Source organism: Balearica regulorum, chromosome 5, assembly GCF_011004875.1.
Source record: "Balearica regulorum gibbericeps isolate bBalReg1 chromosome 5, bBalReg1.pri, whole genome shotgun sequence".
Lineage (NCBI taxonomy): Eukaryota > Metazoa > Chordata > Aves > Gruiformes > Gruidae > Balearica > Balearica regulorum.
This window is the reverse complement of record NC_046188.1, coordinates 33,610,378-33,624,557: the sequence shown is the minus strand read 5'-3', so window position 1 is coordinate 33,624,557 and position 14,180 is coordinate 33,610,378. Positions and strand designations below refer to the sequence as shown.

Genomic DNA, 14,180 nt, shown 5'->3' with positions numbered 1-14,180 from the left:
AAATGAAGTTGATGCTTCAGCAAACTTCTTTAAGTCAGAACAAGTAACATTGCAAAGATATTTTTGAGTAACTAGAAATCTCTGTAATAATTTTATCTTTTTATACTCTGGGCTTTAGTTTAATGCCATTACATTTGAAGAATAGTTTTGGTAATATTATTTAAATAAGTTAACTTTTGCTAGTTTAGCATTTCTTAAATATTTCTTTTGTGATGTTTTCCCGCTCATAAATCCATCTCCAGTTCCCCAATTCAGGGCAAAATGCAGGAAAGACTGGCACAATGTGACACTTGTTTCTACTAGGGTGGTATATTTTTATACTTGCTCTATCTTTTGGTGGACTTTACTTTCACAGGAAAGGTAGATAGGCTGAGTTTTAATTGTGAAATACACTATTTGTTACAAAAATCCACACATTGTACTTCAATGATGCTTCAGTATTACACTGTTTGAAATGAAAAAAAAAAAATAAAAATTAAGGCTGCGTGTGTATGAACCAAGGGTAAATACTTACAAGTAGGAAGTACTCTGGCACCATAATAACAGGAGCACATCATTATTTGTTCTTCTTGTTCTTCTACTCCACAAATTAGTTCTCCCTTCCCATCTTGCTCCTCTGTTCTTTTACCTTTCCACCTTCCCATTTCTCTCTATTCTTTTCTTTCCTATTCCCCTTTTCAACAAAAATTACACCCTTCTTTCTGGCTGTTTTTATCCACTTTTCTCTTGTTTGCTTCCACTCTCTGTCTAGTCTTTAAGCCCCAAATGCTCCCTTTTCCTTCTCAACGCCCCATCCTTCCTGAGTGGGAGTGCTGCCCATGCCGCTATAACACCTCAGACTCTGTTGTGATCTCCATTCTGCATTTGCACATGGATACAGTCCCCTAATTGAGAGACTTTTTTTTTTATTAAAAGCATTAGACATTTATATGTAGGAATAACACTTGCAGAGACATTCTCTAGGTTAGAAGTTAAAAGGGATGTCAATCATCATACTTCAGAACATAAACAGATTGCCAGCGTGGGTTGAAAAGGAATTTTCCCCACATAAAATCATAGAAGTTTGCAATAGAAAAGAACTAATAGGTCAACTAATCCATCTACCTGCCAATTCAAACTTCTTCCCCACCATGTATTTTGCTGTTCCTTTGGCCTCTCACAAATCTCAAGCGATCGGACTGTTAATGCTTCCCCATAGAGATTATACAGTCATTTAATACAACTAGTTTGCTTTCCAGATTTTTTCGGAGAGTCAGTCTAAACTTTATTACCTTCATCCCACTAGTCTTAATGGCACTACCATCTATCATATTAAATTACATTTATCTTCTGCCTTATTTTTTACACCTTTCCAGTAAATTGCTTCCACAGCCTGTTTGATGACTGTTACCTAACCTATTAGTTGCTTTTAGCTAAACAAACAATTCTTTTCAGTATCATCTCCACTTAAAACTATACTTCTGTAACTATAACACACATGAGAAGAATCACCTACACCATGACTGCATGCAAACTAGAGCTTCTGAATATATATACAAACACACATAGATTTGTCAATAAGGATACCCATATATGTGGAACACTTACACCCATGCAAAATGAATGTGCAGATAACTCTATTATAATTCCTTGTAAGACAGCTCTTTCAGCAATGTGAACATTTCTGTGGTACTCTGTTCTGTCCTGAAATTCTTTGTTCAAGAAGGAAGCCAGCTTTCCAAATCAGGTCTCTGTCTTTTCAGTGGTAAAAATTTTGTCTGGAGATTCAGAACAATGATGAATTTTCAATAAAATAAAAAATAGAGAGAAAAGCTTTAAAGCTTGACAGGGAGGTTAAACAGGTAGAAGAGTGCTGTATGTCTCTTCCTGGGCCACTTACTTACAAATCATCCCACAGACCACTGAAATTAGTCAAACCAGAATGCTCCAACAGATTTTAAATTTCTCATATCCTAGCTTGTAAAGAAGGGGAAGATCAAAAAATGCACAGGTAACCCTGAAACAGGCAGGGGAATACTTTGTCCGGGTCTTAAAGGGACACATGCTCTTGCAGATGTGACAGTGGACCAGGTGAGAAAGCACTGCATTGCTGTCCAAAGGTATCACACGTGAGTCTTCTGTTATTTGTGGGATTAGTAACATGCCAGAACGAATAGGAAGGTATAACTCTTCCCGTACTCTGTGCAACATTTATAGTACCTAGAAGTCAGAAAACCAACAGACAGAATGTCAAACCTTGCCTCAAACAGCTTTCAAATACTATCTCCAGTTTCTGTTTTCCAAGACAAATGTAACTCTCCACTCTTCTAAACCTCATATCATCATTTTTCTAGAGCTATGGCTTTTCCCAGTGTAAGGTTTTACTATGGAGATATTTTGAAATACAAAAAATATCAAATTCTAAGCAGCTATTACCAGATAAAAGTGGCTAGTGACCTTCACTCCACTCCCCCGCCCTCAAGATACTTTCAAACTTCATTGACCTAAGGAGAACAGTGATCTAGGCTGTTGACACCACAAAAGCAGATTGCAGTGGTCCTCCTGTAAAAGTATGCTGAAAAGTACAATATAGAACTTGTTATTGCAAGACAATTTCTACTATAACTCTAGCGAGCAAGTAGGTAATATACTTAAAATACAGGTGATGAAACGGTTACTATAAAGTATCCTAACTAGACACACTTCTGTAACTCTATTTTTATATTTCTTTACATCCTTTGTAGATTAGCGTAAACACTATTAATTAATCATGAAAAGCAACTCCTACAGAGTAGAAGCAGGATTTTAGCTTCCAAAGCAACTTCCCTGCCAGACCTGAAAAATCTTATTCATTGTCAAGCAGTGTCACTCTTCTTAGCCAGCCTTTGATACCATGAGGTGCAGCAACCAAGAATTGCAGCAGTCTGCCTGTTTTTTGACATGGATACAGGATTGAAATATACTGGGCTATTTGCACCATCTGGTACATGCATTTCAGTTGAATGAAAGCAGATGAACTCCTGGGCACTTTGGTGATGAAACACCAGGAGAAAAGGAAACAAAACCCAAGAGACAAAAAAAGTGTTAGTGAGGAAAAGAAAGCTGAATTGATCTCATTTCTGGACTATGGAAGGCCATCTTCTTGGTTTCCTCACACTTGACATGGGACTACATGTTTGACTCCTTGCACGTTTGGATTAGGAATGCGTTAGATTAAGCAGAATGTTCTAATGATCCTTTTTGGTTTCGGAATCTAGGGATCTATAAATATGTATATATCAATGTTGCTGTGACTATGATTTGCAGCTGTCAATCAGTTTGCCTTTATGGCTGCAAATTTTCATTTCACTAGATTTTTTTTTTTTTGCGTAGTCTTCTAAAAAGAATAAAAGTCTACTCCACATCTCCACATTTTAGACAGAAGAGTAATGCATGATTAACAGTATGCTGAGAGGTGTCACATTCACATTAACACTGATGTGTGAACCAGTGGTCAAATGGCAGATTACATGTCTGTCACAACACATCAGGGCAGTGTTCCAGTCTGCCAGCTTTACCCTGCCCAGCTTCTTCAAACAAAGAGTTCTTCCGAAAATTGTAGCACACAAAGAATGTTGAGCCTTTGGGGGAAAAAGAAGTCTGTCTCACGGTCAAGCTTTTTGAAGTCTTAGTAACATCAAATGGCAGGAGGGGTTACTCACAGTCACATAACCTTGCAGGTTCATGGACGTCTATAACACTAATGTTGCATATGTGGCCTTATCAAAGATTTTCTGCATGATAACTATATTACTGAAAAAGTACTACGGCTGGCATATTTCAATTTGGAGAAAGGATGCCAATTCTATCAAGGCTAGAAAAACTCTGACCCAGTTCCAAGAGAAAAAGCAAGTTTTTGGAATATCATTTGAAGCAAGAAGTTCCAGTTCATTGGAAATACCATGAAAAGTGTCCTTCTCCTTTTGTCTTAAGGACAGAGTTTTATTTTTAAAGTGGATAATTAACTAGCTGCCTGATTTCTTATATAGCAAATAGTCACACCTGGAACTGAAGTGACTTTTAGTGGGTAATGATGTCTGAAGCCAATACATATAATGAAGCGGAACATATTTTCAGTCCCTTGGGATGTTTTCATATATTAAAAGCAAAATTTTAGACAATAATTGTAATATTGTTTGCAAAATCAAAAATACTTTCTCAGGGTTTAAAAATGCTTTCTAGGGGCTTGTGAATATCATGCTCACTTGAACAGTGCCTGACTTCTTACATGCTGTAAGTCCCAAAAGATCTGCTGAACTTTCCTGGAAGTTAAATTGCTGTTCCAGCAGTACTCTCACTGCACTGGAACTACAAAATGGAATATATCAAGGCTAAAACATTGTAAACACTTAAATAACAAGGAAGTTATGTTCTATTTTCAAGGACACCCAAGTTACGCCGGTCTTCTTTCCAACATAAAAATATGTCTGCTGAGGAATATTATCAAAATACTTGTGAGTAGTTAGCATATGAGCCAGTATTTGGACACAACCCAAAATAAGTAGTTAAGTATTGTCTTGGCTCATCACTTAAATGTTAATATGTGTTTACTATGTATAATGGACTTGATGATAACCTCTTACAACATTTTAAGCATTGACTTTATCAGAATCACTCCTGATTTATACAAACCCGAGAACTCGAAGATGGAATCTGTGTATAGATAGGATATGGAAATATATATATATAAAAAAAATATGTGCATCTTCGATATGCTATGTATACTCTCTATAGATAATAATATAGAATACGTATTTTGCATTCTATAAAATATTGCATATTAATACACAGAAATATAGTACTCCTTATACAGTCATTTGGATCTTTACATCGATTCTGCATGGATACACATTTCCATAAAAATTATTGCAAAATTCTGCCCTTTGTACCATCATTTAGCTTTAACTAAAATCCTTTTCTCTGCTCCCAATTTAAAATATTGAAGAATACCTATATAGTTGCCAAGATCTATGAATTTATATACTGCGTACACATTTATTTTAAAACTAGTATATTATGGTGATAGGAAGGGACTTTTATAATTTTCCCTTTTTTTAACTATAAATTATTATTTCATGAAAAAAAATATACCCCTGCTTTGTTAGTGAAACGAAGTTCAACAGCATTCAGATGAGCCACAATTCAGTTTGTCAGGCTTGGCTTCCTTTCATCATTTTTTTTCTTTCTGACACTATGAACCTGCTGCTACTGTCATAAGATGTAAAGTTTATTTCTGTACACATTTTGCTTCTCATTTCTGTATGAATGGCTCCTATGTCTTCAGGCATAGAAATGTTATTTTCCGTGGATTGAATTTAGGCTTCTCAAGAATAACATAGGTATGGCATGTTACAAGCAGAAAGAATAGCTAGAGGGTCTGAATTCCACCTTTAGCTATCTTCTTTCTAATTCACTTAAAGTCACTTAAATAATTATTCTTAAGCAAAGGTCTCACTGTATGTTACAGTGCTATACATAAAAAGCAACTATAGTTGTGCAGCACAGCATGGTGTTATAAATGATACAGCAGTATAATATTTTACATTCGGAAAGTAGATAAAAAGCTGCACAACATAAATGAAATGTTTTCACTGATATTAATTTTATTCTCATATTCAAAGAGAGATAATCTTAATGAAATGTATTTTAAGCTCTCATAAATGCACACTTCACCAATGTAAAAGAAGTATTAGAAAAGTGTCTAATATTGTTCTGGTAAGAAGAAAAGAGGTAAACTTGTATGAAAATATTCTCAAGAAAATTGGAGCTGATACATGGAGTTTATTACCTGTGAAGAACACTAGTAAAAACAGTAATGAAATAGTACTTACAAGTGGAATTTTCAGAAGCATTTATTATTGGTCAGCTCTGTTTCTTTTAAGTTTCATGCTCATTCTCAGTAATTTCTGCAGAAGCAGTGATTCTTGAACTGTAGGACAAGATTCAGGGGGAGAATTATGTTCTTAAAGTAGCAGTTAGGCATCTAAATGAAGCAACATTTTATTCTGTAGTGGTCACAAAATCCTTACTGAACTGATGCCTGTAAGCATCTAGAGCTGCTCAGCATCTACATTTTTTCAAATACTATTCCTTGTTACAATGTCTTGTTAGACACATGCTGAACAATCTATACTTTCAAAACATCAGGAAAAGTATCAACTAACACTCTAAGCCCAGTGTAATTCACAGATTAATTTCACAACCCTGTCTGTAGGTCCTTAAACTATTGCCTATACTTAGCTGTCAATTACAGATTGAAATGATTTAAATTATGCTTCTAAAAGAGGTTTGTTTTCCTTTCTGTAGTTAATTTCAAAAATGATTTACAGACATGGTATCATTATAATATAATGAGTCATCTGTTAATTCTTTTTGACATCTAGGATAATAAAAATATACTAATGTTCCAGTTATTAATAGAATTGGCCTATGTTTATGAAACTGAAATATACCAAACTGTCAGGATTGTTGGAAAAATTGGCACCAACTCACACTTTCATCTTTAAAACAGTGTAGGTATTTTTTGCATCTAACTTCTGTGGAGACGAGTACAACCTGCAAGTCCGTCTGTACATAACTGCAGATAAGCAGTGTTTAACCTACCTTAGTTTAAAAGCCTTTCAGCAAAATGCATGATGACTACACACGCAATCAAAAATAATCTTCGACCGACCACATGCTGTGTAAGGGTACCAGTGAAATACTTCATAAACAGACAGAATGCAAACATGCACAAACACACAAACCACTAATGCCATAAACAACCTCAAGCACAGTACAAACAAAATGCATGCCAAGAAACCTGCTTAAATTTTTTTATTATAGAAAAATACACTTTCGATGTCTGAAAATTTATTTGACTACTTATTACACAATAAACAAAACTATGCGAAGTCCATGATGGCCCTTGAATGAAACTTCTGCCAAGCTCCAGAGACTGTTTATTATTCACCTTCCCTGGATAGAGAAATGTTATGTATGATCTTTAGAGTATCTCTTCTTGTTCCCCATGCACAAGTCCGCTAATAAAAACAGGCAACATATACATAATATGTGATCATGTGTCCCCTATATGCTTAGCACGTTTATGAAAAACCAGTAATTATTAGGTATTTGGGTACTCAGCAAATATAACAATCTAAATCACAGAATCAATTTACTCCTGATATAAATCCACTTACTTCAATACCACTTTGCATCTGTGGGTAAATCCACTTCTAAATAGAATTTTCAGATAAGAGTTTTGTTCTTATAGGACTGATTACAGTGCATATGAGAACCACAACCATGCTTTTGAAAACACCTAAGGCCTCACAAAGCCATGTACTTCAGTACCTAACGTGGCACTCCGCTGCCAAGTGAAACCCTTAGCTCATGCTTGGCCGGCAGACTAGCTGCAGACAAATCTGAATAGGATTTATGTTAGTGAAAAACAGAGAAGGTTGCTGTTAAGTAGGAAATACAGAAAAGAAAGTCAGAGCCCAGAACCTGTCCCTCAGAAAGAGTTAGGTCTGTCAGTTCAGTCTGTATGCTAGAGTTTAGTCTGAGATTCAATCTCTTCTGGGGGAGGTTGTGAGTTAGGACTGATTTAGCACCCAGCTTTAAGACAGGAATGACAAAAGATGTAATTTCATGAAAATTACTCCCTGATTCTTCCTATATCATTTTATTACTGATGTGGCAAACAGCAGCACAGTCTTGTGGCACTGCATGTTTAATGGATGGCCAAATATGTAACTACTAACTATAGCCTTTTTCTTGCTGGAGCTCTTTGACTTTTTTTTTCTTCCCACACAGGTGTTTACGTTCACAAAACCTGCAGGAATGTTGTGATCTCCAGTCCTTTGAAAAATTCAGTTACACTGACCAAATGTTTACAGGAAAAACTGTGGCAGAAGAGGGCAGATAAAAAGATGGACTGGGAGCACGTGCCTGGTTTCTTAAGGCTAAACCCACTCTGTGCCTGTAGTTAAAATGCCTAGCTGGACACAGGGCATCCAGGCCAGAGTTCATTGAGAATCAGAAGTGAATGGTCTCTAAGTAAGCTAGTATCAGAAAATGACTAAATTAAACCAAACAAGTTTCACTGATGACTAAACAGACTGCAGTGTAGGCACCGATTTCTCAGTTCTGATGACTCTTACTGGGGCAATTTAACCAGTTGTCCATCCAGGCAGAAGTCACTGTCCCCATGGTAGAGACAGGATGTTCATTCCCCAGATGCTGCTGTTTATAACGAAGCATATTAAAATATGTGCAATTAGTGGTCCTGCAAAGTAAAACACGATTTCACATCCCACATTGGCTGAAGGTGATACGTCACCTCTTCATCCATACTGTTCAGCAGATTCCCCCAGGATAATTATAATTTAAATTCAACAAATATCATGAATCTTCATTACCAGATTGCACTGATTAAACTAGTCAAATTCTAAATGAATTCAATTAAACGGGCATAACTTTTGCACTACAGCTCAGTCCTCAGAAAAGAACCACTTGTTAATTAGATTATTTACTGTTCTTTGTTTTTATTAACACTTGTTTAATTTGAAACTGAATAAACAGTGAGAAGTAAAGACCTTTTGTGAATTTTCATTAAAAGAATCAGCGTGTGCCAAAAAAATGTTTCTGAATGCTCTTCAGTAGTAGGAATGTCTTCAGGAGAAGGTGGCAAACCAAGCTATCACTGATATTTTAGAATTCAGGGATAAACACACACACAAAAAACATTTTTAAACAGGTAGACATGGAAAGAAGGGTTTTGGTTTTTGGTTTTTTTCCCAGACCTTTTCCTAAATCAGAATTAAGTAACAAATAGTTATTTTCTTTCTCTTTACCCTTCAGATCTTGCTTATACACAGATTTAAATGTTCTCCTTTATTATCTATGCATCCATATTCTCTATGTGTCTTTTCCCTGGTGACTGTCTGCCTCTGAAGAATACTGATTAAGATGAACTGTGTATGCCTGCCCATTCTCAGCAGAAGCCAGGTTTTTTTCAATTTTTCACTCCGACTAAAGACCAACTGGGGACAATCAACACTACTGCATGTTTTCAAATTGAGATTTGAGAATTTGCTGGCTAGTACAAAATGTAACATTATGCTTTTGTAAATTTAGAAAGGACTTTCTCCTTTTGGTAGTAGAATTCTGACACACGATTTTTGTGAGTTTTTTTTCCTCAGAACATAAGGAAGTTGCTGGAAATCTGGTTATTGCATTCCTTGTTTTTTTAAGTGGTTACCTACTTGCCCAAATTCTTTTGTAGCAACAGTCCTCTCCTTGCAGCAAAGTAAACTTTAGTTTATATTAAAAAAATAGAACAGCTAAAGCTTTGGTTTTGGCATGAGTGAGTATTATCTGCCTGAAACCATGCTTGATTTGGAAGGTTTTGGCTATGGTGGTGCAAATCCCTTGACACAACTTCAGACTTCAGATCAGTAGGGGATATTCAAGTTCCTTCGTGATAACTGAGTATGACTCAGGGTGACCCGACATCTCTGGAGCTCTGCAACAGAAAATAAAGTCACGGCCAGAAGCCTTTAAACCCACATACTTGTCTGTGTGCTTATTAATGTCATCCCTAGTGGCAAATGCAATATATAGTTTAAAAAAATAATGCTCTATTTTTTTTAACTGGATTTATAAAGTCCAAATGTTTGCTTAGAAATTAAACATTTTGGTACTGGGGCCTCTAGGATATGTTGGCAGTGGAAAAACTAACCTACACCAGATGGCAGAGGTTAAAGAAATACTATAAAATATGGCTTCTATTCATACAGTTCTCAGACAAACAGAACCCCAAGCAGAAAAAAACTGTGAAAGTGGAAAACCTTTTCATTTGCTTACATTTCTCTTTGCTACTCAGCAAACCTGAGAGGTATTGTATCATCACGTATCAAGAAAGTAATATGCCAGATTGTTGTAACAGGTGGAATATGTTTGTTTGTAACACGTTGAATCTGAAATAAAGAAAGGACCAAAGTTACTAAAGGTTCTACAAAAACATTTACAAAATGTAAGTACCTCGGTTTTGTACCTGCAAAGCTTACTGCATAAATGAGAATTTGAGACAATTCCTCCATTTTGCACACAAAATATAAAAATTAAACTCTCAGGTTTTTACAGGTTCGGTTAATTTGGCTAGGTGAACATGTGTGTAAGCTAAGGAGATAATTCTGCATTAGCATTTTTAATTAATCATTTCATAAATATAAAGGAGAGCAATTTTTATCTAGACTTCATCCTATTTTATATAAACTATATCATCTCTACACTTCATCCTTAGTTTTTGTATTTGTTTCTAAAGCTTCTTAAAATCACAACTGTTTTGTAACTTCAATGTACTTGACTTACATAGCATTTGGTGAATCTATTATTTTTATAATATAAATGCATCCTTATAATAGAAATATTTCTTGGTTGTCACTTCAAAAAATCCACTGTGAACCCCAATCTGTAAACCAAAACGTGTGACATTAACCCATTTTCTTATCATATATGTAGTCATGTGATGTTTAAAAAAAAAAGAGAGGAAAAAAACTGATGTGAACTTGGGCACAATGGACCATGCTGTCAAAAATATTCAGTTGTCAAAAATGCAGATGGCATAAAAGCACAGAAACAGATCAGTTATTGCAGTCTTTTTTAATAGGAGCTATTGTGTGGATTTTTAAAAGTGATTAGGTGCCTAAAAATGTGGGTGAGTAGCCAGTAAGGTCTTCCAGAATACCTAAACATTTCTTGAAAATCCTGTTTATCTGAACAGTTAGGTACTTAATACCTTGAAAGATACAGTCCAATGTCTGAGATGATAGATAGACAGAAATAAATGTTCTCCCATATAAACAGTAGTTAAAAAGGAAAACAGCAAGGTGTCTGAGGAGGGAAAAGCTCCCTGAAGTCTTGTCCTTTTCCCTAAAAAAAAAAAAACAAAAAACAAAAACCCAAAAAAAACACCAAAAACAAAAAAAACCCACAAAACGCTGACGCAAATGGAAAGTTCTGTATAATGAAAGCAACTACTGAGCAGTTCTTGAGAACATTCTGTAAAGATTTTATGAATTTGCACCTTTCTGAACTACGAGCGCATTACTAATGAAATGGCACTACTAAGGGCATTCAAAACGACAATTAAGATCAGGAACAAGCTACCTGGCCAATCTCAAGAGTTCAGCTCGAGGCAGGCTCTGCCTTTTCCTTCCCAAGCAATTCCCAAGAGACAGAGAGGAATCTTGAAATTCAGAAAGTGCTTACGACTACGATGACTCTTTCCTCCTTCTGCCCACTCTCTTTTTGCCCCTTTTGCCTGTAAGAGTAGTGGCATTTCGGTGTGAATACAAAGCCCCTTTGCGATGGATGGAGTCAGTGTTCATAATAAACTCCTCTCTTATTGCTAGGCAACACTGAGCAATGTGAATTTGTCACTTCTGTTTGGTGCAACTTTCGATTTCACCTCCAACTGTAACAATATAGCCTGCTATATTTTAGATGCCACTGTGGTTGGATGCCATCCCAGGAAAGATGTGAACTACTACTGACAGGGAGTGAATGACTGGCAATGGGCATAAGCAGTTTTTTGATTCTTAAGCCTTGACGTATAATTAATTGATAGATTTATTCTTCTATGAAACTCATACTTCATGATTCCTGCTTAGTGACTGCCTTTTAGAACAGGCAAATGGAACATACACATTTCCAGCGAGGCGAAGTTTTGGTTGCCTGTTTACCTTCTTTCATGTGGCATTTGCTCTGTTCATATTTTTCTGTCTTTTTGAGGGGTGACTATAGGTAAAATTCAGATCTTAAGTACCCTCAATAAAGCACATATCATTATTTCTAAGGCATACCCAATTATTTGTTTGAATAATTATGTTCCTTACCTTAAGAAATGAAGGTTCAGATTACAATAGATACTGAGCAACTCTTACGCACTGCCGAATACCGCTAGCATCCACCACCACCAGTTGTCGAGGAGCTCAGATTATTGCAGAATGAATACTGTACACACAATCTGAAATCTTTTCAATCTGAAATGAACCCCCCCCCCTTCAAGATAAAATAAGTTTAATGCTATTACATGCTATCCAGGCTTTTTTGATTAGAGGACTGATCATTCTGTTTTTAAAATTTGTGTGTGATTGTCTAACCTGGCTACTAGGTCTCTGCTCTCTGAACTTTGAAGAATTAGGTCTGTTTGGGGGCAAAAAAGGGAAAACTGAAAACCAATATTGTTTACCACCTTTGGCTAGAATATAGCTAGAAAGAGGGACAAATTTATACTCCAAATAAAATGTACATCTTCTAAAAAATCATCATCATTATCACCAGTCATTTCTCTAAATGTTTAGAAACATTTCACGACCACATTAACTACAGAAATATGCCAAACAACTGAGAATCTTCGTAATATTTTAGTCTTTGCGTATTTTCACTGACTCACTGAAAACAAAAGGGGTTTCTGTAACTGTATGAATGAACCATGGCATGTGCGTGTTCTTTTAAGAAAGGCCAAGGGTGCAGTTCTATTTTCTTAGCTCTGCTTTCATATTTATGTGTCTCATTTCCAGCTCATTGCTGATGCCTTAGTTGCACTATCCATCAACACTTTTATCCTCCTTGTTCCTCAAAAAGAACATAAAATCCTTTTTTATGTGGTGGTAATATTATTGCAAATAAAAGCAAATACCAAAATCTTTATTAGTCTGCCAAAATAATAAACTATTTAATAAAAGCATGCTGTAAAAATAAGGTCATTTGCATCACTCAAGTTTCTTGCAGGAAATACAGAGAATTATTGGTCAAAAAGTACAAACTGACAGCAATTATTTCTGTTGTTGATCTAATGCTGCCTGAAAATGGGTTAAAAAATGCACTGAGGTTTTGCAAGTTTGCTGTCTTTAAATGTTTGTTTTCAATGCTGTTGTATACAGAGGAGCCTGGGAGAATCAAATCTTTCAAAGCTCTGCTTTTTTACCAATCTTCTCCATAATGGAAGAAGGAGAGACTGGATAGAACCTATTAGAAATCTTTACTGTAAAGCTCATAGTAACCTTCTGACTCCCATACTGCCACAAGATTTATCATCCAAATATTCACCATTTTTATATTCCGTATTAATTGTATTTGGTTAGGATTTGTGTCAGCTTTAGCTATATGATCTTTTCTACCTTTTTCTTTTGTCATTCTTGCAGACAGATCAATGCAAAGCTTTGATTTAAGAAGTTTGCTAAATGTTTAAATTGAGTCAAAATAAGCTTTTAAAATCATGTATCTAATGTCTGATCCTTTTTTCTTGTTGTACTACAAACCTGACCATTATTTTCTCACGGCAGTTTCTCTCCCCATCTGGCAGTTCTGCAAGTACGTTATTGATAGAGCACAGAAAAATCAGTTGCCGTGGTGAGATTCAAACACTGTTTGTGATGTCCCTGCATACTTCCCCAAAAGAACTTGCATACAAACAATAAAAATAAGCTAATCTTATAAATTTATAAGATTATAAATCTTATTCATCTGACACAAAGTATTTACCTTAATTGCCGTAATCTAAATGTTAGGGACTGATCTTTGGAACAACTGAGTTAAAAGGTTTCTGAAAAGACTCTTTTTTGTTTTATATTTTTTTCAATGATGTTTTGTAACTTATGCAGTCGTAAGCCCCCATAAATCTCAAAATACTCTGCAAGGTATAGCTATGCCCACTTTACGGAGAAACTGAAACAAAGAGCAGCTGAAGTCGCATAAACAATCACACAATGATCAACAAGTTATTGACCAGAGAAAAAAAATCCGAGATTCAGATCACTGGTGCTGTCCCAGTATTTTTGGGCTCTACTGTCTCTGCTTCTGCAGCGCAATAGAGATGCTCCACTTATTTAGAGGATGAGACCTGTATAGAGATGACATTTTAAAAATACATTATATATATTGAAATGAGTACTTCATGGAGCCCTGTTAGTATATTCAATCATGCTTCAAACCATAAACCAGCCAGGAGTTATTCTCCTTGCTTCACAGACTGCAGACTGCTGAAAGCTGAATTAACTCTTCTATGAAATAATGTTTAGGATGTCATGTGATTTGTGCAGGGTAGATAAAAAGCAGGTATGTTAGGAACAGCAATTCTTTTTATTCTGAAGGTGTGGAAATTTGGTATTTGC

The 14,180-nt window shown here is 35.7% G+C and overlaps 1 long non-coding RNA gene across 1 annotated transcript; it reads right to left on the bottom strand.

The window, feature by feature from the left end:
* Positions 1 to 8,783: 8,783 nt before the first annotated feature.
* On the bottom strand, positions 8,784 to 9,974 carry LOC142601914 (uncharacterized). The gene is made up of 2 exons (XR_012835487.1): positions 9,868 to 9,974; positions 8,784 to 9,526 (listed from the first exon to the last, which is right to left on the bottom strand). It is a non-coding gene; the product is annotated as an uncharacterized LOC142601914 (long non-coding RNA).
* Positions 9,975 to 14,180: the final 4,206 nt, after the last annotated feature.